At 45.0% G+C, this 24727-nt stretch overlaps 1 long non-coding RNA gene across 2 annotated transcripts in view; it reads right to left on the minus strand.

The window, feature by feature from the left end:
* LOC137535703 (uncharacterized) overlaps positions 1 to 24727 on the minus strand; it is a 394317-nt gene that overhangs the window by 124214 nt on the left and 245376 nt on the right. For both annotated transcript variants that reach the window (XR_011024454.1, XR_011024455.1), the window contains exon 4: positions 24369 to 24406. This is a non-coding gene — a long non-coding RNA (uncharacterized lncRNA). The remainder of the gene's footprint in view (positions 1 to 24368; positions 24407 to 24727) is intronic.

A 24727-nucleotide genomic window follows, 5' to 3' on the forward strand; every position in this document is an offset into this window, starting at 1 on the left:
AAAATTCTTCATATAAAAATATACTATGGATAAATATGTCTTAACCATAATAATAAAAAAAAAGCACTGAGGCCCTTAGAACATAATGGGAACTGAATCTATATTACAGAAATATAAGCGGTGTTATAAAAACGTAAAAAAAAAAATCAGACTAGCAAAAACTGGAGACTGAACAACAGGACACTAGTTATATTAACTGTATTATTGTTATTATTTAGTATTTATACTGTATAGTGCCGGCATCTTCCACAGCACTGCACAGAGTATGTAGAAGAAATACATAGGGGGCGTTAAAACATGATGGAGTAGGCAGGGCCATTTCTGGACATTTTTGTCCCCCTAGGCAAGAAAACCTATGTCGTCCTCCACCTTAAACCATACATATACCCACACATTCTATTGGGTTAAGTCAGTGATCTGCAAACTTGGCTCTCCAGCTGTTCAGGAACTAAACGTCCCACAATGCATTTGCCTTTATGAATCATGACTGTGGCTGTCTGACTCCTGCAATGCTTTGTGGGACTTTTTGTTCCTTAACAGCTGGGGAGCCAAGTTTGCAGATCACTGGGTTAAAGGGAACCAGAGACGCCGCAATGGTAAAAAGAAAAAAAGATTTTATACATACCTGGGGCTTCTTCCAGCCACATAAGCCTGCATCGCTCCCACGGCGCCTTCCTCCGCTTCCTGGATCGCCGGTACCGGGTCCCGTCACTTCCGGCGGACGCGACCAAATGTCCGCATGAGCAGGGGCTCCCTCCATACCCTTACGCGTGCGGCTGCGCAGTATGCAGCTGCATGCGTACGGGTATGCTGGGAGCCCCTGTGATGCGGACAATTGTCCGCGTGCTGCAGCCGACTGGCCGAAACTGCGGGACCCGGTACCGCCGGATACAGGAAGCGGAGGAGAGCGGCGTGGGAGCGATCCGTGTGTATGGGGCTGGAGGAAGCCCCAGGTATGTATAAAATCTTCTTTCTGGGGCCTCTGGTTCCCTTTAAGTAAACTACAAGTTAATTGTGGTAACACACAGCATCCAGGACTTTTACTGTAGTTTACATGTTTTGTGCATTGTGCACATAACCAAGTCATATTATTATTACCAGCCTGGTTTGCCCGATTTATTAGCAGGCTTAGTGTTAGGAGAAAGTGGGGTGATTAGTGTTAGGTGTGAGCTGGAGGTGGCTAGTACGGTGAGGTTAATTTTAGGAATAGAAGGGGGTGGTTAATGTTAGGCAGAGATAGGGGAGGGTTAGTGTGAGTAGTAGAGTACAGAAGGTTAGTATATCATCAGTATAATTACTAATGTTCTACTATTGGGGATAGCAGAATATCAGTAAAATTACACATATTCTACATTCGCCATTACCAGCGCCCATTTTTCCTTGTGCCTTTTTTGCATTGACGCAGTTAGTGTTAGAAGTAGGTAGGAGGGAGGGTTAGTGTAAGAAGAAAATTGAATAGTAGAATATTAGTAACATTTCTGATATCTTACTATTGGTAGAATACTTACTGTTACTGTTAGTAGAATATGGGTGATATTCTACTACCAGCCTCACCTGATGTCCAAATTTTCAGACCCCCTTTTACAATGTATGCCCCTTTTGTTGCTCCAATCTGCCTCCCATCTGTTGTTCTAATTGAAGGCAGTTGAAGCTGAAAGCGCAACAAATGCTCTGCTCACTCTATGCTTCCTGTAAAGGTGTCCACCGATCTAGCGATGATGGGCAAATTCAACCAAGAGACAGATCTCTCTCTGATCAAAACTGATCAGAGGGAGATTTGTAGGCTGTCTATGCACTGCACGTCAATTTCCAATCAAATTCAACATGAAAACTTTAGGGAACTGGCCTTTTTTGAGTAAAAGGATTTACTCAAAGATGCTGGCCAGCCTCCCCGCTCACTGCACACTTTTTTGGCAGTTGGATGGAGCGACTGCCAGTCGCTAAGCGCCTTTGAAAATTAAGAAAAACCTGAGAAACTCCCATGAGGAGGTAGGCTACTCCAAAACCTGTTAGTTCTGTCAGATTTCTCCTACCTACTGTAAGTGACAGCAACAAAGGAGAAAAGTAATTTATGGCATATTTTACTCTGGAAGAAACATACTTCTTATTTTATTGTGTTTACATTCATTTTAATCAGTAATCAGCATCACCTCAGAATCATTGAACAGCCTTCACAAGAGCAAACTTTTTTTTTTGTTCTTTGTAGTATTTAATTTCAATTGCTATTAAAACTTTGTATTAAAAACGGTTTTGTGTATTGATAATGACACGTTGCACTGCTAATACTCATTTGGCCTCTCATTTTTAAAATGGGCCATGCGTAACGTTCAAAACATGTGTGGAAAAAAAATATTTTCTTTCATTTTTTTCTTACAAAATCTTGTCAGCAGTATCAAACTGCATAGCAAAAGTATACACATTAAAAGTAAATACTCTAATACTGTAGATCAAAGTTTAAACCTATTCCGTTTCTCGCAAATTCTCAAACATGTGGGTGCTCTGCATAATACCGGTCAATTACGATGTCCACGGTAAGCAGGAATATATGATATCTATTTCTATCCGACAAATATATGATATCTATTTCAGTCCGACGAAGGCTTTTTATAAGTTGAAAGCTCACTGTTTATCCATCTCTAAGTTAGCCAATAAATGGTATCATCCTGATTCAAAACTTCTTGCTTTTTCTATAGAGGAATATGTTTTACTGTCCCAAATAAGTTCCCAATAAGCATGAATATATCTATTTCTATAGAGGATTAGCAACTGCACAGCAAAATATAAAGTCATCTAATCAGAGGAGTCCTTAAAAAGGACTAGTAGAGATGTTGCGAACATAGAATTTTCCGTTTGCGAACAGCGAACGCGAACTTCCGCAAATGTTCGCAAACATGCAAACAGCCATAGACTTCAATGTGCAGGCGAATTTTAAACCTGCAAAGACGGATGGAAAAGTTGTTTCAAGGGGTCTAACATCTGGACTGTGGCATGCCAGAGGGGAATCCATGCCAAAAGTCCCACCAAAAATGACGGAGTTGACGCAAAGTCGGGTTTTAATCTCTAAAGGGCAGAATTCACATTATGCACAGCTCTGGGTGTCAGTGGGATGTGGAGTGTCACACACAGAGAAATGCAATAGTACTATCTGAATACAGTGAAACAATAATGCACTGGAGTGGTACTGTGTGTGTAACTTAATGTAGCAACAGCAGTAGTGTGCACACAGCTCTGGGTGTCAGTGGGCTGTGGAGTGTCACAAAAAAAAAAAAAAAAAAAAAATATACAAAAAAAAAAAACAACACAGGAGACATGTGCTAACCCTTTAAAAAGGCTGTTTGGGGTGCTTTCACAATTAAGTGAGGAATAGAGATGGCCCGAACGAGAAGGCGAACTTTGGGTGCTTTGCGATCGCATGCGAACTTTCCCGGATGTTCGGTTCGCCCCCATAGTGCACCATTAGGGTCAACTTTGACCCTCTACATCACAGTCAGCAGGCCCATTGTAGCCAATCAGGCTACACTATCTCCTGGAGCCACCCCCCCCCCTTATTTAAGGAAGGCAGCGTCGGCCATTACAGTCACTCGTGTCCCTGCAGTAATTAGTGAAGGGAAAGCTGCTGGCACACTCTCATAGGGAAGGATTAGTTAGGCTCTTGCTCCTGGCTTATTCTTATCCCTAAAATAGCACCCAACAACAGCTCTTTTGAGAGCTAATGTTGTTCTTGTGCTTTTTTTTTTTTCTCTTTCACCCTCCTCCTCCTCCTCCTCTCTTGTCTTCCAGGGATCTTGTCTTCCGGGGATTTGCAGGTTGTCAAAAGCCAGCTCACATACATTGGCCAGGAATCAAACCCAGGTCAGCTGCTTGGAAGGCAGCTATGCTCACCACTATACCACCAACGCTACATGCTGAAACGTCTTGGAGCAGACTTACTTCCTCCCTCCAAAAGACACACATACATCCCCATAAATTAATTCAACAGCAACTGCATGCACAGTCTCTGTGGCACAATCGGTTAGCACATTCAGCTGTTAACCAAAAGGTTGGTGGTTCAAGCCCACCCAGGGACAGCCTTGCCTTTTGCATTCAACAGTTGTCCAAAGAGAACCCCAGATAGCCATGTAGAATCATCTCTTTCTCTCTCTGGGCTTGAACCACCAACCTTTTGGTTAACAGCCGAACACGCTAACTGATTGCACCACAGAGACTGTGCACACAGTTGTTGCTAAACGATTTTATGTGGATGCATGTGTGTCTTGTGGAGGGAGGAAAAAAGTCTGCTCCAAGTATACACTCCCTGATTGATGTATACACATGCAAGATGTTATAAAGCAGTTTAAGCCTGCAATTTAGCATTGAATGTGATTTCTGCCCATAAAACGCTGCTTTGCGTCAAAACCAGATTTTTTTCCTAGACTTTTGACATCTATCCCACTCAACCATGTCTCCCTCCAGGTATTAGACCCCTTGAAACATCTTTTCCATCACTTTTCTAGCCAGCATAAGTGTTTCTAGTTTTCCAAGTTTGCCTCCCTATTGAAGTCTATTGCAGTTCGCGAAAGTTTGCGCGAACCGAACTTTTGCAGAAGTTCGTGAACCGAAAATCGGAGGTTCGGGCCATCTCTAGTGAGGAACAAGAACACAGGCCTAGCTAATGCTTTACCTACCTGTCTGCAGGAAGTCTGACCCTGCTCTCACTAACAGTCAGCAGCCAGCAGAAAATCCAATATGGCCACTGCAACTGCTTTTTGATAGGGGGTGGGAGGTCCAGGTTGGAGTGCTTACTGATTGGCTGCCATGTGTCTGCTGACTGTGAGGTAAGGGGTCAAAGTTTGGCTCCATGATGATGTATAGGGGGCGGGTCGAACACACCACATGTTCGCAGTTCGCTAAGAATGCGAAACGCAGAAATTCACTGTCCGCCGGTGAACCATTTGGGCCATCTTTAGTCCTTAGCTGTTGCACTAGGAGTAGCAGAGCAGCTACACAGCACAATATATGCAATACAACCTATCTAACACTGTCAACAGCAGCACCTCTACCTACACTGACTAAGGCCTGGAACCCACTAGGAGCGCTTTTCTGAGTGCTTTGTGATTTGAAAAGCTCTTGCTAATGTAACACTATGGGTGTGATCCCACTTGAGCGATGTGATTTTATAAAACTCCCCCATAGTACGGCATTAGCAAGATCTCTGTCTAATCACTTACGCTTAGAAAAGGCTGCTAATGAGTTTGAGCCCCAAGGCAGACTTTAAAAAGGCAGACAGAATTGTGCCTTTTATAGAGAGGAGCGGCCCAGGTGGTGATCAGGTCATAGTGTGGCCTGAATGGTGCTCACTGTTCGCCGCTAAGGCGAGCTGGCGAATGGCTGATATCCACCGGGAACCATTCACCTGGCAACCGGTTCTGCCATTACTATAGAGTAGAGATGGCCAGAACGGTTCGCCGGCTAACAGTTCCCGGCGAACTTCCGTGGTTCGCGATCACAGAGAACCTCAATTTTTTTTGTGTGTGTGTGTCCCACTGACACTTGTGTTGCATAAGTCAAGACGATGATGGAAGCTGGCACATCCAGATAAAAGCTCTTTATTATGAAAACATTAAAAGCAGTGGTAATACAGCGACAGCCCGCTGTTTCAGGTGTCAGCCCTTTCTCAAGCTGTTTCAACCACAAATCCTGAGTCAAACATGCATGTATATATACTGCCCGCCCTCAGCAACATCCAATGGATTCAAATCCCCAACAGCCAATCAGTTACCTGTATTGTTCTGCGGACCTGAGTGGAAACATGTCTCTAACATGCAAATGCAGCCGCTATGGCATTCACCGGAGGCTCTGTATCGGCATCACGCCCAACAGACACACCATCCGGCTTCCTATTCGCCGATGTAGGTACACGTGACACACTATCACGTGGCGTCACCACGCCGGCGCTACGTAGGGTGCGCTCATGCATGAGCGCACCCTACGTAGCGCCGGCGTTTCCACTCAGGTCCGCAGAACAATACAGGTAACTGATTGGCTGTTGGGGATTTGAATCCATTGGATGTTGCTGAGGGCGGGCAGTATATATACATGCATGTTTGACTCAGGATTTGTGGTTGAAACAGCTTGAGAAAGGGCTGACACCTGAAACAGCGGGCTGTCGCTGTATTACCACTGCTTTTAATGTTTTCATAATAAAGAGCTTTTATCTGGATGTGCCAGCCTCCATCATCGTCTTGACTTCTGGATAGGATTCCTGGATGCGAGGATCCATTGAGGCTTGGGCACCCATTCCTCCAGCCTAGAGTGCCACTCTTTTTACCAGTGTATTGGGACTTGTGTTGCATAGACAGCCTTCGTAATTCCTACTGTGTGTGCCACTGCCAGGCCCAGCACATTCCGTGACTACCTGTGCGTGTGACAGGTGCACATTGTAATACCAATCACTGCATATACCTACTACCTGTTGTTCACTTGAGTGCACCCACCTACCTACGTGAGCGCACCCACCTACCTACGTGAGCGCACCCACCTACCTACGTGTGTGTGTGTGTGTGTGTGTGTGTGTGTGTGTGTGTGTGTGTGTGGTGTGTGTGTGGTGTGTGTGTGTGGTGTGTGTGTGTGTGGTGTGTGTGTGGTGTGTGTGTGTGGTGTGTGTGTGTGGTGTGTGTGTGTGTGTGGTGTGTGTGTGGTGTGTGTGTGTGTGGTGTGTGTGTGGTGTGTGTGTGTGTGGTGTGTGTGTGGTGTGTGTGTGTGGTGTGTGTGTGTGGTGTGTGTGTGTGGTGTGTGTGTGTGGTGTGTGTGTGTGGTGTGTGTGTGGTGTGTGTGTGTGGTGTGTGTGTGTGTGGTGTGTGGTGTGTGGTGTGTGGTGTGTGGTGTGTGTGTGTGTCAGGTGCACATTATAATACCCATCACTGCATATACTTACTACCTGTTGTTCACTTCAGTGTACCCCCTACCTACGTGAGCACACGCAGTGTCACTGTGCCTGTCCGGTACCTGTGTGTGTGTGTGTGTGAGACAGGTGCACATTGTAATACCCATCACTGCATATAAAAAAACCCGCCATGGCCTGCACTCTGGCCATGGTGCGCACCAGTCCAGCAGGGCCGTCGCTACACAAACCGCTGTTTGCGGTGTGTTACACAGTGAGTTTGGTGTGTCAGTGTGAAGCAGAACTCTAATTACACTCCCTGATTGATGTATACACATGCAAGATGTTTTAAAGCACTTTAGGCCTGCAATTTAGCATTCAATGTGATTTCTGCCCTTAAAACGCTGCTTTGCGTCAAATCCAGATTTTTCCCCGGGACTTTTGCGTCTATCCCACTCCGCCATGCCCCCCCCCCCCCCCTCCAGGTGTTAGACCCCTTGAAACATCTTTTCCATCACTTTTGTGGCCAGCATAAGAGTTTCTAGTCTTCAAAGTTTGCCTCCCAATTGAAGTCTATTGATGTTTGCGGAAGTTTGCGAACCGAAAATCGGAGGTTCGGGCCATCTCTACTATAGAGGAGTATGTTTTACTATCCAATAACTCTCCCCCCCCCCCCCCCTAAATTATACTTGATGTAGCTTCTTTACCCTGGCATACCCCTTAAAGTATTAATCTGTAAATGCTGTCCATTTGATTTTGGCATTTTTAAAAACTGTTTTTTTTTTCATTAATTGATCTAAAACTGTTTAACTTTTTTTTTTTACTTTTACAATTCTTAGGAAAAATTGCATTCGCCCTTTGACACTGTAATTTCTGATTACAAATTAAGCAGGAAGAGACAGAGGCAAATGGATGGGACTGCTTCCTAAACACTTGTCATAACGCCAAAACTAGAGATGGGCCGAACCTCCGATTTTCGATTCACGAACTCCGTTCGCGAACTTTCGCGGAAGGTTCAGTTCGCGGAAAAGTTCGCGAACCGCAATAGACATCGATGGGGAGGCGAACTTGGAAAACCAGAAACACTTATGCTGGCCAGAAAAGTGATGGAAAACATGTTTCAAGGGGTCTAACACCTGAACCCCCAGGTGGCGGAGTGGGATACATGCCAAAAGTCCCGGGGAAAAATCTGGTTTTGATGCAAAGCAGCGTTTTAAGGGCAGAAATCACATTGAATGCTAAATTGCAGGCCTAAAGTGCTTTCAAACATCTTGCATGTGTATACATCAATCAGGGAGTGTAATTAGTGTACTGCTTCACACTGACACACCAAATTCACTGTATAATGCACCACAAACAGCTGTCTGTGTTGTGACGGCCGTGGTGGACTACTGCGCAGTGCGCACCATGGCGAGATTGCTCTTCCTCACTCAGTGATGTCTGGTTAGGTAATGTCGGTCTGCCTTATCAACTTTCGATGGTTATTTCTCTACCGTTGTTAAAGCTTACATCTATTTTTTTTTTATTTACATTTTCTGCTGGTTCTACAGTACCTTCAACGAGAATCTATTAAGGAGGGCAAGTCTGCCATTGTCACCGCGTGTAATGGCCAGGGAATCAAGGTTCGATTCTGGTACGAAGTGGGAGCCTGCTGAGACCCATGCTGTACCTGCCCTGACCGTGCTTTGCAGACCAGGCATCTGCGGTCAGATGGACCCTTGACCCAGCGGAAGACAAACCAACTCGAAAGCATTTGCCAAAAATGTTTTATGGTGGGCAAGTCTGCCATTCCTTGAAGTGTGTGAAACTTTCGATGGTACTAGTTTCTCAGTACCATGGTGACTGACCACGGGTAATGGCCGGGGAATCCGGTTTCTATTCCGCTCCGGAGTTTGAGCCTAAGAAACGGCTACCACCAAACATCCAGGTAAGGAAGGCAGCAGGCATGGCATTCCCGCCCCGAGGTAGTGACCAAAAATAAAAATACGGGACTCGAAATGAATTCACTGTAAATCCTTTAACGAGAATCTTTTATGGCAGACAAAGATGACACCACTTGCCTTTCACGAGAATCAGTTATGGAGGGCCATTAATATCAAGTCTGCCATCCATTCAAGTGCAAGGCATGCACTGACTGCCAGGTATAATACAATGTGCAGTCACAGATGCAGTGAAAGGTATGCAGTGACCGCAAACAGCCATTTGTGTAGTGACGGCCGTGCTGGACTGGTGCGCACCATGTAGCTGAATGAAACTACAGTGACTGTCCAGCTGATCAAATTTGGTCTGACCACAATGAAACAACGACCTTATTATCTTTGGTGTGCCACCCCCACCCGAGACACTCATATAGCCGGCGGTCATTGCTTCATTGTGATACGCAAGCCCCTTCACCGCGGCAAGGTAATGTTCACGAAGGGGGATGGGCACATGTACATGCCTTTTGTTTTGGTGTTGCAGCCGCCCGCAGTGCAGCCAGAAAAATTAGACAGGCATGTACACGCACCAGAAAAATTAGTATAGCGGCCGCTACTAGCAGCGGCCTTAAAAATTCAGGAATCCGCCTAGAGTCCTGGACCCTGTTGGTGGTGGCGGAGAAGGCAGTCAAGCGGCCTGCAGGCAGAGATGCTGTGTGTAGGGACTGACTTAGTCTTCAGTCGGGCAGTAGCCCTCCGGGATCCATGGATCCATGCCTCATTCATTTTGATAAAGGTGAGGTACTGAACACTGTTGTGACTTAAGCGACTTCTCTTTTCGGTGACAATGCCTCCAGCTGCACTGAAGGTCCTTTCTGACAGGACACTTGCGGCAGGGCAAGAGAGAAGTTGGATGGCAAATTGGGCCAGGTCTGGCCACAGGTCAAGCCTGCGCGCCCAGTAGACCAAGGGTTCATCGTCGCTGTTCGCAGTGTCTACATCCACAGTTAAGGCCAGGTAGTCTGCTACCTGCCGGTCCAGGCATTGGTGGAGTGTGGATCCGGAAGGGCTACGGCGAGGCGTTGGACTAAAGAATGTCCGCATGTCCCACATCACCCCGAGATCGCTGGAGCGCCCTGTCCTTGCCTGCGGGGACTTGGGAGGAGGAGGATTACTGCCAGTGGTACCTTTATTGCGTTGTACTGTCACATCACCCTTAAACGCATTGTAAAGCATCATTGACAGCTTGTTCTGCAAGTGCTGCATCCTTTCCGCCTTGTGTTGAGTTGGTAACAGGTCTGCCACTTTGTGCCAGTACCGAGGGTCTAGTAGTGTGGCCACGCAGTACAGGTCTTTCCCCTTGAGTTTTTTGATACGGGGGTCCCTCAACAGGCTGGACAATATGAAAGTGGCCATCTGCACAAAGTTGGATCCAGACGTACTCTCCATCACCTCTTGCTCATCCTGAGTGACGTCACGCAACTCCTCTTTCTCCCCCCAGCCACGAACAATACAACGGGAACATGGAGCAGCACAAGCCCCCTCTGACGGCTGCTGCGGTTGTTCTTCTGCTGCCGCCTCTTCCTCCTCCACAGAAACACCTTCCTCATCCTTATCCGAGTCTGAATCCTCTCCTTCCCCACACGACTCTTCTTCTTCCTCTTCCTCCCCCCTCTGTGCTGCCGCAGGTGTCAAGTAAACATCTGGTTCGGATGAAAATCGATCCCACGACTCCTCCTGCCGTAACTGTTCCTGCTCACGCTCCTCCACAGCTTCATCCACCACTCTACGCACAGCACGCTCTAGGAACTAAGCATAGGGGATCAAGTCACTGAGGGTGCCTTCAGAACGACTCACCAGGTTGGTCACCTCCTCAAACGGCTGCATGGTCCTGCATGCATTTCGCATCAGTGTCCAGTTCGGTGGCCAGAACATCCCCATCTTCCCAGATTGTGTCCTTCTACTGTAATTGTACAGGTACTGGGTGACGGATTTATCCTGGTCTAGCAGGCGAGAGAACATGAGCAGGGTTGAATTCCAGTGAGTCGGGCTATCGCAAATCAGGCGTCTCACCGGCAAGTTGTTTTTCTGCTGAATGTCCGCAAAGCGTGCCATGGCCGTGTAAGACCACCTAAAATGCCCACACAACTTCCTGGCCTGCTTCAGGACATTCTCTAAGCTTAAGGTAACTTTGACACAAATCTTTGCACGACCAGATTCAGCACATGTGCCATGCAGGGTACATGTGTCAGCTTTCCCAAATTCAAAGCGGAAAGGAGATTGCTGCCATTGTCACACACCACGTTGCCGATCTCCAGCTGGTGCGGGGTCAGCCATTGCTCCACCTCTTTGTTAAGAGCAGCCAGGAGAGCTGATCCAGTGCGACTCTCCGCTTTGAGGCAAGACATGTCTAAAATGGCGTGACACCGTCGTACCTGGCATGCAGCGTAGGCTCTGGGGAGATGGGGCTGTGTAGCTGGAGAGGAGGAGATGGCAGCACCACTAGAGTTGAACTGCCACTCAGCCAAGGAGGAGGAGGAGGATGATAGCGAAGAGGATGTAGCAGGAGGAGAAGGAGAGGAGGTGGCAGGAGGCCTGCCTGCAAGCCGTGGAGGTGTCACAAGTTGGTCCACTGCGCCGCCACACACTCCCTGCTTGCCATCGGTCACCAGGTTGACCCAATGGGCTGTGTACGTAAAGTAGCGGCCCTGCCCGTGTTTGGCAGACCAGGCATCCGTGGTCAGGTGGACCCTTGACCCAACACTCTTCGCAAGAGATGACACCACTTGCCTCTCAACTGCACGGTACAGTTTGGGTATGGCCTTTCATGAAAAATAATTGCCGCCTGGTATCTTCCACTGCGGTGTCCCAATGGCCACAAATTTACGCAAAGCCTCTGACTCCAGCAGCTTGTATGGTAATAGCTGGCGAGCTAATAGTTCCGCCACGCCAGCTGTCAGACGCCGGGCAAGAGGGTGACTTCCGCTCAAAGACTTCCTTCACGGACACCTGGCTACTGCTTTGGGCAGAGGAGCAGGAACCGCTCAAGGGGAGAGGCGGTGTGGAGGAGGGTGGCTGTGAAGGTGAAAGGGAGAAAGCGGCTGAAGATGATGCACCTGAAGGAAAAAGAGGAGAAGGAGGGTGGCTTATCTTTTGGGTGCTGCTTTTCCTCAGGTGTTCTTCCCATTGCTGTTTGTGTGCCTTTTATCCAGGTGCCTTCATAAGGCACTTGTCCCTACGTGAGTGTTGGCCTTTCCACGGCTCCATTTTTGGAGGCAAAGAGAACATGTGGCTTTGCTCCGATCTGAGGTACACATGTTAAAAAAATTTCCAAACCGCTGAGCCCCCCTGGGGTGATGGCACTATGGTGGCATCAGCAGCTGACCTTGAAGGGCATGTTGGCTGGCTGTCCATAGCTGGCGATACATGGTGCCGCACACTGCCCCCAGCTGTTTCTGAGGATGAGCTCCCTCTGCTTCTTTCATGGACTTGTCTCCTCCTACTCCTCTCTGGCTCCCCCTCTGAACTGTCCCCCTGGTCATCTCCTCTATTGGGAACATACGTGGCATCTGTATAATCGTCATCATAATCCTCCTGCCCAGCTTCACTTTCCTCAGACACCTCCACAACTGCACTAATATCAGGTGCTTCATCATCCCCCTCCTCACACGTTACGTCCATACTATCGCCACCTAACTCAGACGTATGAGGTGTTGTAACTTGCTTAGCGCCTTCATCTTGTTGTAGCATTATTGGCTGTGATGCAGTGATTTCCACACCAAATAACTCCTGTGAAGTGTCAAATGCAGCAGATGTGGTGCTTGATGTAGCGCTGGTGGCTGCGGGAGATGAGGTGTTCTGTGTTAAATACTCAACCACGCCCTCACAATTTAGGGAAGTGATGGCACGTACCTTCTTCTGAGCCAGGTCCGCACGAAATCAAAGCAACACTACCTCGCACAGACCTGCTGGTGCCAGGTGGCCTTCCTCTGGGTCTGCCTCTACCTCTTCCTCTATCTGGTTTGTCCATTTTGTCCATCTCGGGGGGATGCTAGGTGTATGCAGTGAGGTTGGGTTCACTCAACACAAAGTTAGATGCAGTGAGGTGAGTTCACTCAACACAAAGGGTACTTAGATGTAGTCAGGTGAGTTCACTCAACACAATGGGTACTTAGATGCAATCAGGTGAGTTCATTCAACACAAAGGTAGTTATATGCAGTGAGGTGGGTTCACTCAACACAAAAGGTAGTTAGATGCAGTGAGGTGGGTTCACTGAACACAAAGGTAGTTATATGCAGTGAGGTGGGTTCACTGAACACAAAAGGTAGTTAGATGCAGTCAGGTGAGTTCACTCAACACAAAGGTAGGTATATGCAGTGATGAGGTGGGTTAACTAAACACAACAGGTACTAGTAGGTATATGCAGCACTGAGTAGTACAATGTGCAGCTCCCTGTCACACACACAGGTAGTCACTGAATGTGCTGCTGCTGGGCTGCTGGCAGTGGCACACACACAGTATGAATTAGCAATGCTGTCTATGCAAGACAAGTGTACAATCTGCCTCTGAAGAAGCTAGTTTAAGCCAGCATAACAGCTGTCAGGCATCTGATCCCCCCACTGCTATGTACCTGCTATTTTCCCCACCGGAATAAAGGGATTTTAAGGAAGCGGTGCCTCCTCTTTTTTCCTCTACTACATTGGATCACGACTACATTTTGGACGTGCACGCTCTGATTCCCATCTCTGGTGTGTCTGCCCTGCTGCATTTGGTGCCAGGTACTGTGTTTCTCCTTCCATTTCAAGACAAGTGTCAGTTTGACACAAAGAAAAATAAATGATCACAACAGGATTAGCTCTGAAAAGAGCTGTTGAATGAGGGGGTGCTATTAAAGCAATAAGATTCAGCCAGGAGCCAGCTAACAAGCCAAGAGCCTGACTAATCTGTCCCTAGGAGAGAAAGTCTGGAGCAGCTCACCCTAGTCTGTCTATTTGCAGGCACACGAGTGAGTGTAATGGCCACCGGAGTCTGCCTTATAAGGGGGGGGTGGGGCTCCAAGGCTGAGAGTAGCCGGATTGGCTACAATGTGCCTGCTGACTGTGATGTAGAGGGTCAAAGTTGACGCGAATAGTGCATTATGGGGCGAATCGAACTTCCGCAAAAGTTTACCTTCGCAGGTGAAGGCGAACCACCCGAAGTTCTCCTGGAACCGCTCGCCGGCGAACCGTTCAGGCCATCTCTAACCACAACATGATTATGACAGCCAATAAGAGCACTCCATTTACAGTTTTGCTCTGATTGGATGTTTGAAAGCTGTGTGAAACTGCACTTACAATCCCAGTGTTATCAAATTGGCATTAACTCATGAATGCTGGTGGTAGGTTGTACATTAATGGGTGCCAAGAACAAGGGCCTGTGAGCCCATTAATCTGTTACAAAACTGTTGTGAATAGGTTAAGGTAACTGTTCAGAGTATGTGCATAAAATCATCATAAAATACAGCATTCTGAAAGCCAGCTAGAATATAATATTTTCTAGGAAAGAAAAGCAAGATAATTTAACACTATTCCTGTAAAAGATCTGAGTATTTTTAGTTGGAGTGGATACCAGAGAAAAAGAAATGTTTTATACTTAAGCCATATCAATAAATAAGCATTAAATTAATATATAACATTATCATACAACACTCCTTTTTGGATATAACACACAGAATAACAATTCTCATTAGGATTTTCTCTTCTGCAAGGGTTAAATCAGAACGTAGAAATTGCCTATCATTGTGCAGTCGTCCACGCTAGACGTCACTGGAAATGAGGTGTATCAATTGATTCTCGTCCAGCCGAGATGCAGCATTGGTAATTTGTGCAACAGCTCACATTTATATAACACCTTTAGTGGGTCACTTAATTCACCAGCTTGTTAATGTTGTGTTGCTTGGACAGTTTATAAAATGGTTGCCTAATTTAATGGCTCTAGTCATTTTGCACTTACTTAAAGGAGTTTTACAGCAACCTTGAGATTAGAGTTTCAGAAAAAGGAATACATTATAGAGATTTTGACTTAATAGCCAACATCAGTAAATAGTCTTTAAGGAGTAATGAGAACAATGCTAAATCTAATTTTTTTAAATGTGTTAATTGACGGGAAACAACTTGCAAAAAGACAAAGTCATGCTTAACACTTGCCCTCTCTTTCTTCTTTATTACTGGCAACATTGAAAATTAGCATTGCAGTAGCTTGCTGGAGAATCAAAAACACTGAAATCACAAACACAGGTATTCTCTAAAGCTGAGCACCCATGGAGAGATGGGTTGCGGAACTTAGTTAATAAGCGATCATTCCACAATCTATCGTTTAGCATTGAAAATGACATAATGCTAACAGCAGAACACAAAAAACAATTGTTCAAACTAAACTAATTTTCCATCCACTTACTTTTTTTTTTCTAGAATGGGTAAACACACATTAATAGAAATACTGACCCATATAACTGGGATATAGGAATATTAAATAAATGTTTCACCTTCTAGTATAAAGCCTCATCTACATGGTACAAGTTTCCGTCAGATTGGATCTATTAGACGGATCAATTAGATTATTTCCAACCGGTCCAATCGGATTGCGTTAGATTTTGCAATAGATTTTGGGTACATATCAAAGCAAAATTTATTGCAAAATTGATCTAAAACAATTTGGACGTCTACACACAATGAAATTTCTTATTAGATCTATTTACTAGACCCGTCTATCTGATGGAAAATTGTACCGTGTAGATGAGGCTTAAGAAAAGACGAGAAGGTTAGGGAAGGGGGAGATCTAGCAGATTAGAATTAAATCAGGCTTAGTGTCTGATGTGTGTTCTCTGTTCCCAAAAAAAGAGCATGGTGATGCAAAAGGAGATCTTAACGCAAGGCTGAAGTGAGAGGGATATGGAGGCTGACATTTCTTTCCTTTTAAATAATTTCCTGGATATAAAGCCGATTCTCTGCCCCCAACAGTTTTAGCTAGGAGACACAAAGGGGCATTAAGAAGGCCACACCTGCTGCATGATTAAAGGTGGCCATACACTTCTAGATTTACAGCAGATTCGGCCATCAGATAGATTTCTGTCAGATGCCTGTCAAGTCGAATCTGACAGGAATCTATCTGATATGTGCCACACACTAGGAACAGATTTCCAATACATTTCAGAATTAAATCTATTGGTAATCTATTGAAAATCAATCTAAATGCATTATTGGACCATTAGATCCAATGCAACTCTATGGGCCATCGATCTGCTGCCAGCACCACCTAGATCTTCCATCCTGTTAGATAGATCAAATCGATTGAAATCGATCAAAATTGGCCACAAATCGATCGAATGGGGAATTTGATAGAAACTATTTCTGATTGATCATGGGTAAAATATTCCACTGCGCTCTGCCACAGGATTCAGGCTAAAAAACAAAATCAGAAACTCCACATCGCGTGATTCTGTCTAATATATGGCTTTATCACACCCGTGCTAGTGTAAAGCGTGATTTCATTCAAAATCCACCACCAACATCAATGGGGCTCACCAGATGAAGGCCACCTCGTTTTTCAGGTGGGTCTCAAACTCAATCTGTGTCTCACTCTGCTCATCAGTGAAGTACACCATCCGGTTTCAGTAAAACGTTTAATCTTGGTAAAAAAACTTTAAAACAAAATACAAAACCTCCTCATTGCATAGTAGGTCTGCACATTGAGCAATACATCCGCGCTTCTCGCGCCAATTGCCTACTTACAGACTAGTAGATTGATATAGGCACGTCTCAATGGTGAAGCTAGAGCTCCTTTGCAGCTACCCAGCGGTTTTCCGGCGGCGTCCCGCACTCTGAACGATCCCCGCTACTGCCACGGACATCACCTAGCTAACCACCGCGAGTTTCCGGACGTGATGACGTCACACGCACTGGCTCCGCCCCAGGGCGGAGCCAGTGCGTGTGACGTCATCACGTCCAGAAACTAGTATGTCCATAGACATAGTATGTCCAGAGACATACTATGCAATGAGGAGGTTTTGTATTTTGTTTTAAAGTTTTTTACCAAGATTAAACGTTTTACTGAAACCGGATGGTGTACTTCACTGATGAGCAGAGTGAGACACAGATTGAGTTTGAGACCCACCTGAAAAACGAGGTGGCCTTCATCTGGTGAGCCCCATTGATGTTGGTGGTGGATTTTGAATGAAATCACGCTTTACACTAGCACGGGTGTGATAAAGCCATATATTAGACAGAATCACGCGATGTGGAGTTTCTGATTTTGTTTTTTAGCCTGAATCCTGTGGCAGAGCGCAGTGGAATATTTTACCCATCATCTGTATCTAAGGACATTTCCAAGCAAACTCACAGATTTTCAGGACATTCATACTAGGACGTTGGTATAATTTCTAGTAGCGCTGCCAATAATAATATAATTTCTGATTGATCGATTGATTCTATAGAATCAATTGTTAAAATCGAACTGTGTATGGGCCCCTTTAGTCACAGAGTCAACACAGAACCACATAAGAATAAATATAGCTGTCTATAGACACACTAGAGCAACTTGCTAGTGGAACAATGAAAGTCCAGGGCAGTCCAACTTTATAATGCCACCAGCAGGCAGGAAACTGCAGTTCATAGTTTATGACTCATGCAGATTAGTGATGGGCTTCTAAATAGCCCTGCCATTTGTAATCATAGTTTTGATTACATCTTGCTGGCTGCAGTAGAGGGAGGGTTAACTTACTCATGTCTGCGCCTGTAGTCGATGTGGTCCATGTCACGTTCTCTAGCATTCCACACTCCAATGGTTCCTCCTTAAAACCCAAAAGGGGAAAGCATTGGAGTGAAGTGGTACACAACATAGATGTCATCAGCTATAGGCAGTGACATGGGTAAGTTAACTCCCTCCCTCTACCACGGCCAGAAAGACATAATCTAGGTGCTAGCATGGGTGGGTGCTATAGGTGTGGGGGTCAGGGAGGATAGCGGGAGCTGGTGTCGGCAGGGTCGGGAACGGGGCTCTCAGTTATACCTAGAATAGCTGATAGATGCACAGGGGAGTGACGTGTGTTGCAGCAACTAGCGGAGATCTTCATTCAAGGTATCAGAGGATATTGGCGTGGGAACATTTATTAATGCTAAGTGTTTGTGGTTAATTAAGGACATTAAAGGGTTCTTCATGTCCTTGAGTTTTATTTTTTAACTCTTTGTAGAAATGGTTAAGGATTACGCAAGTACCCCTGTACTCATTTCACCTAGGGAGACATCTGGGGGACCCCTTCTTAAAGGGGACTCCCAGATGCCACCATGAACCCAGCTAGGGCATCACCATACCCCACCTCCTCCTGGTAACCGGAGGTGGGGAAGAGCACCTTGTCCTTGGATTGGACAAGGCTCTAGCTAAGGCTTGCCCCAGCCTCTCTTCCACAGCTCTCCCCTAAACCATGGGCCATGTGGGGTGGTATAGTCCAGGCTGCAAAGACCCACGTGGTCTGGCTATCCCAGCCTGCATGGGTGACAAGGGGTTAAAAAGGCTTGGGAGAGGGTCTGTGTACTGACCACCTGGAAACCCCATCATGATATTCACTGCTCTTTCTTTTGATATATATAAATTTACACTACCAGTAGGTTGATACAGTCCTGGCCAAACGTTTTGAGACTGTCAAAAATATTAGTTTTCACAAAGTTTGCTGCTAAACTGCTTTTAGTTCTTTGTTTCGGTTGTTTATGTGATGTACTGAAATATAATTATAAGCACTTCATACGTTTCAAAGGCTTTTATTGACAATTGCATGAGATTTATGTCAGTAAAGTCAGTATTTGCAGTGTTGGCCCTTCTTTTTCAGGACCTCTGCAATTCGACTGGGCTTGCTCTCAATCAACTTCTGGGCCAAATCCCGACTGATAGCAACCCATTCTTTCATAATTACTTCTTTGAGTTTCTCAGAATTAGTTGTTTTTTGTTTGTACACCCACCTCTTGAGAAATGACCACAAGTTCTCATTGGGATTAAAATCTGGGGAGTTTCCAGGTCATGGACCCAAAATTTCAACGTTCTGGTCCCCAAGTCACTTAGTTATCACTTTTACCTTATGACACGGTGCTCCATCGTGCTGGAATATGCATTGTTCTTCACCAAACTGTTTATGGATTGTTGGAAGAAGTTGCTATTGGAGGGTGTTTTGGTACCATTCTTTATTCATGGCTGTGTTTTTTGGCAAAATTGTGAGTGAGCCCACTCCCTTAGATGAGAAGCAACCCCACACATGAATGGTTTCAGGATGCTTTACTGTTTGCATGATACAGGACTGATGGTAGTGCTCACCTGTTCTTCTCCTGAAAAGCTTCATCGGAGAATATGACTTTGCCCCAGTCCTCAGCAGTCCATTCACTATACTTTCTGCAGTAGATCAATCTGTCCCTGATTTTTTGGGGGAGAGAAGTAGCTTCTTTGCTGCCCTTCTTGACACCAGGCCATCTTCTAAAAGTCTTTGCCTCACTGTGCATGCAGATGCGCTTACATCTGCCTGCTGCCATTCCTGAGCAACCTCTGCACTGGTTGCACTCCAATCCCGCAGCTGAATCCTCTTTAGGAGACGATCCTGGCGCTTGCTGGATTTTTTAGGATGCCCTGAAGCCTTCTTAACAAGAATTTAACAAGAATATTTCCTTGAAGTTCTTGATGATCCTATAAATTGTTGATTTAGGTGCAATCTTAGTAGCCACAATATCCTTGCCTGTGAAGCCATTTTTATTTAACGCAATGATGGCTGCATGCGTTTATTTGCTGGTCACCATGGTTAACAATGATTTCAAGCATCAGCCTCCTTTTAACATGTCTAACCCAATCAGCCTGACATAATGATCTCCAGCCTTGTGCTCGTCAACATTCTCACGTGAGTTAACAAGACGATTACTGAAATGATCTCAGCTGGTCATTTAATGACAGCAATGAAATGCAGTGCAAAGTTTTTGGGGGGATTCAGTTAATTTTCATGGCAAAAGAAGGACTATGCAATTCATCTGAACATTCTGCATAACATTCTGGAGTAAATGCAAATTGCTATTATAAAAACTTAAGCACCAACTTTTCTAATTTCCAATATTTTTGACAGTCTCAAAAGTTTTAGCCAGGACTGTACATTGTCATTTAACTGCATTTAAAAATACTTTTCTTTCTCTTGTAACTTTAAAATCGTTTTTTTCTCAAAAACTACACGGTCTTGTTGTCTTGTTCCCACAGTTCTCCTTAATAAGCCCATTTCTAGCAAGTATGGAGGCTTTGTTATTAACTGCTACATTTAATTTGGTGGCCATTGAATTTAGTGGCAAATGCAAGCTTTTGACAAAAAAAGTTTAAATTAAATAAAAATATAATATGAGCTATAAACAGTAGCTAATAATAACTACATAAAATAACACCAATATGCTGGAAAGTGTAAATACATATTATGTGGTAATATCAGCATAAAGTGCTTGTGCAAAAATATTACAGTGTGTGCAAAAATCTGTTTATAAAATCTATTAAAACCAATGAATGTGCAAGGATTCATAAATTTGCAAGAAGTGTGCGTGCATAACTTTGTTGCAAATAGTGCATAAATTCTATTGCAAAGTGCATGTGCATAATTTGGTAACTGGCAATATAGATTAACCTCCTTGGCGATATGGACAAGCTCAGCTCGTCCATGTACGCCAAGGAGGATTGCTCAGCACCTGGAGGGTCTTTTTACTTACTCTTTTATTCAGAACATGTAGCTAGCACTTTCCTAGCTACATGCTCTGTCCGATCGCCATCGCTACTCGGCGATCTGCCGCAATGCGCCGCTAAAGGGGCTGTCCCTCCCTAAAACGCCTAGCGCAGCCTGGCGAATCACCGCCAGGCTGCGCAATGGAAAGGATCGGAGCTCCCCATGATGTCATGACATCATGTCCGATCATCACCATGGTGACGGGAGAAGCAACGATAGGAAGTCACGCTTCTCGCAGAATCTCAGATGCGTAAGTATGGCCGGCGGGGATTGGGAGGGTGGATGCGGACGGCATGGTGTACTGCTGTAGCTAGCAATACGCTAGCTACAGCAAGGGAATTTTTTTTTTTTTAACAAAATCAGTAATGCGTACTTATGGACGCATTACCCAGAACGCCAGGGAGGTTAATAATAGCCTTAAAAGCATTATCCATTATAAAATACCATGTGACATTTTAAAAACAAGAATGACAGGATGCTCTGCATAGTGGCATTGCAAAGTGGAAATGCGTGTGCAAGTTGGTGACTCCCTGTATTTGGAATTTAAGATACAGTGGACCATATGCAATTAACTTTTTCTCCTGTGTTTTCTCCTAGTTGAAATTTCACACCTTGTAAATACAATACTTTTTAAACCACCAGCAAACAAGCTACTTTGAATAATTTTGATGGTACTTTATAATCTACTTTTTGGTACTTTTTCACTTGCAGAGTACTGAAAAGTTGTTTTAAAAAGAGGAGAAAACTCAGAAGAAAACGTTAATTGCATATGGGCCAGTGACTTTTCTCCACCATTTTTCGAGGAGACGATTATTTTCTTATTTTCTGAAAAATACGTAATTACATTTCACTGCACTTGATGACATACTGCCTGCACATTCAAATGACTATTTGTCACCCACAAACACTGTACACTTTCCTACCAGGAATTTAAACATCCATTTACTGTGTACTTGATAATTTGTTGTACTCCATGCAGTAGAAATGTACCTAGCTGTAGAGCCTAGGTACACTGTCTCATTGCTCTGCAATGCAGGTGTCATGGACACTGCTACACTGGGTACCTGTTGGTGGCAGCAGTTGTGTGCATTGTCATGGACATCTGCTACCTACCAGAAGGTTGTCCCATAGGGATAGTTGCTAATCAACCCTTGTTGCTCTGTGGCTATTTAAACTCCACACCTTCGGAGAGCCAACACAACCATCTGTGACAACAGAGCATGCTTGTCATTGCAAGCCATAACATTCTCACTTTGGCAGAAATTGTTGGCACCCCAGAAATTTCTCACAGAAAAGTATTGCAGTATTGCAGTAACACATACACTCACCTAAAGGATTATTAGGAACACCTGTTCAATTTCTTATTAATGCAATTATCTAATCAACCAATCACATGACAGTAGAGATGGCCCAAACCTCCAATTTTCGGTTTGTGAACAGGGTTCGCGAACTTCCGCAAAAGTTCGGTTGGCGCGAACTTCCGCGAACCGCAATAGACTTCAATGGGGAGGCGAACTTTGAAAACTAGAAACACTTATGCTGGCCACAAAAGTGATGGAAAAGATGTTTCAAGGGGTCTAACATCTGAGTTTTTGCATGGATGAGTGGGATAGATGCCAAAAGTCCCGGAGAAAATTACGGATTTGACGCAAAGCAGGGTTTTAAGGGCAGAAATCACATTGAATGCTAAATTGCAGGCCTAAAGTGCTTTAAAACATCTTGCATGTGTATACATCAATCAGGGAGTGTAATTAGTGTACTGCTTCACACTGACACACCAAACTCACTGTGTAACGCATCGCAAACAGCTGTTTGTGTTGTGACGGCCATGCTGGACTGGTGCGCATCATGGCGAGATTGCTCTTCCTCAGTGATATCAGGTAATGTCTGACTGCCTTATCTTCCGATGGTTCTTTCTCTACCATTGTTAAAGCTTACATCTATTTTTTTCCAAATTACATTTTCTGCTGGCTGTTCAGTACCTGTAACGAGAATCTGTTATGGATGGCAAGTCTGCCATTGTGACCATGGGTAATGGCCGGGAAATCAGGGTTTGATTCCGGTCCAGAGTTAGAAGCCTAAGAACCGGCTACCACCACACATCCAAGTAAGGACCCATTTTCTGTATAAGTAATGTACCTGCCCTGACCGTGTTTTGCAGACCAGGCATTTGTGGTCAGATGGACCCTTGACCCAACGCTGTGTGCCAGAGATGACACCACTTGCCTTTAACGAGAATCTGTTCATTCAACTGTGTGAAACTTTTGATGGTACTTTCTCAGTAACATGGTGAGCATGGGTAATGGCTGGTGAATCCTAGTTCGATTCCGGTCCGGAGTGGGAGACTAAGAAATGGCTACCACCACCACACATCCAAGGAAGGCAACAGGCATGGCATGCAAGTCCCGAGGTAGTGACAAAAATATAACAATACAGGAGGACTTTCGAGGCCCTGCTGTATATTAGACTAATCAACTTTAACTAGAATCTGTTATGGAGGGCAAGTCTGCCATCCATTCAAGTTAAAGGTATGCACTGACTGCCAGGTATAATGCAATGTGCAGTCACAGCTGCAGTGAAAGGTATGCAGTGACTGCAAACAGCTGTTTGTGTAGTGCTGGACTGGTGCGCACCATGACGAGAGTGCAGGTGATCTGAACAGGATTGTTGCTGCACCAATGGTAACAGTATGATGTGCTAGGATCCACTCTGGAGCACCGAGTATCAATTCATAAGCCTTCAAGATCCGCACCATCAAAAATCCAATTTTATTTATGTATCAGTCATAAAAACATGTTAAAATAGCATGGGTACATGGCAGATGACGCACAGGCATTTCGAACCGTTACAGTCCTTTCTCAAATCATTATAGACCCACACTAACTATCCTCATTAAAACTCATGTTTATCTAACACATAGGAGGACCACATAGAGAACTATCTCATTATTGTTGCTGCATATGTATGAGAAATGTCCACCAATCAGATACAGCCCAGGAGCTGTGATTGCCCAATCATCATACAGCCAACGGATAGGAAGCTACAAAAGTACAAAAAATACCTTTATCAAATATAAAACCATGACCTGTGACACTCTCCACTTATCACCCTTGTAATAGCCTACAAGGGACTTACGTTTTAAGATCATTGTGTCCACAAAGTTATGTATAAACTCCCGTCCATTGTAGAACTCCACAATCCTCTCCCATCCAATCAGAATGAAGCCAATGGCGTCCGCAACATAGAGGACTTAATATTGCCCAATCATAGGTGGCCAATACCACCCACAGGCAGAGCGGCCAATGAGCCGCATGCCAACAACGTCCGCATTGACAATTGTCTCTGCAGAAGAGAAGGGAGTGCCGGAGTGAGACGGCAACGTGACAGGGGGCATGGCCATCAGTCAGCACTGACCAATAGGTCGCATGCCGACAACGTCCGCATTAGCAGAAGTCTCTGCGGAGAAGAAGGGGGTAGTGGAGTAAGCCGACAACGTCATAGGGGGCATAGCGAACCGGTAGCGTCACAAGAGGCGTGGCGAACCGCCGCTCACCAGCCAGCGCCGTCACAGAGGGCGTGGTGAACCATTGCTCACACAAACTACGCCGTCACCCGCACGTGTCAAAAGACCAGTCGGGGGCGTAGCTAAACATATAGTAAGCGGCCAATCGCAGGGCACGTAAACAACCCTCACATGTCCTAAAGACCGCTATCCCATCAACTTAAAAACGCTTGCTATCATGGATTAAAGGGGATCTGCAGAGCTCCACATAAACGGCTACATAATAATGGCAATCAAAGGTATAAAAGAAGATCATATTTACTCACATCAGTACAAATGCTGTCAGCTCCCAGAACTGTAGCCCCTGTGGAAATAAAACATCACACATATTATGCAAAATCACACATTGTATTCAAAATCAAAGTAGATTGACCAACCACGTGTCATCATCAATATCATCAATTGTGGAGATTATTTCTAGAAAATGTTGGGTATCCCTCAAATAGGATTGTAAGTTCACCACCATAGGTCTCAGGATTTTATCCCAAAAAATCGCCATATTGGAAAAAATGGAATCAATCCCTGAGACTATGGGGCGACCAGGGGGGTTATCCAAATTCTTATGTATTTTGGGAAGTATGTATATAATGGGAATTCTGGAAGATGTCTTTACCAAAAATGTTTT

This window comes from Hyperolius riggenbachi, chromosome 10 (assembly GCF_040937935.1).
Source record: "Hyperolius riggenbachi isolate aHypRig1 chromosome 10, aHypRig1.pri, whole genome shotgun sequence".
Classification (NCBI taxonomy): domain Eukaryota; kingdom Metazoa; phylum Chordata; class Amphibia; order Anura; family Hyperoliidae; genus Hyperolius; species Hyperolius riggenbachi.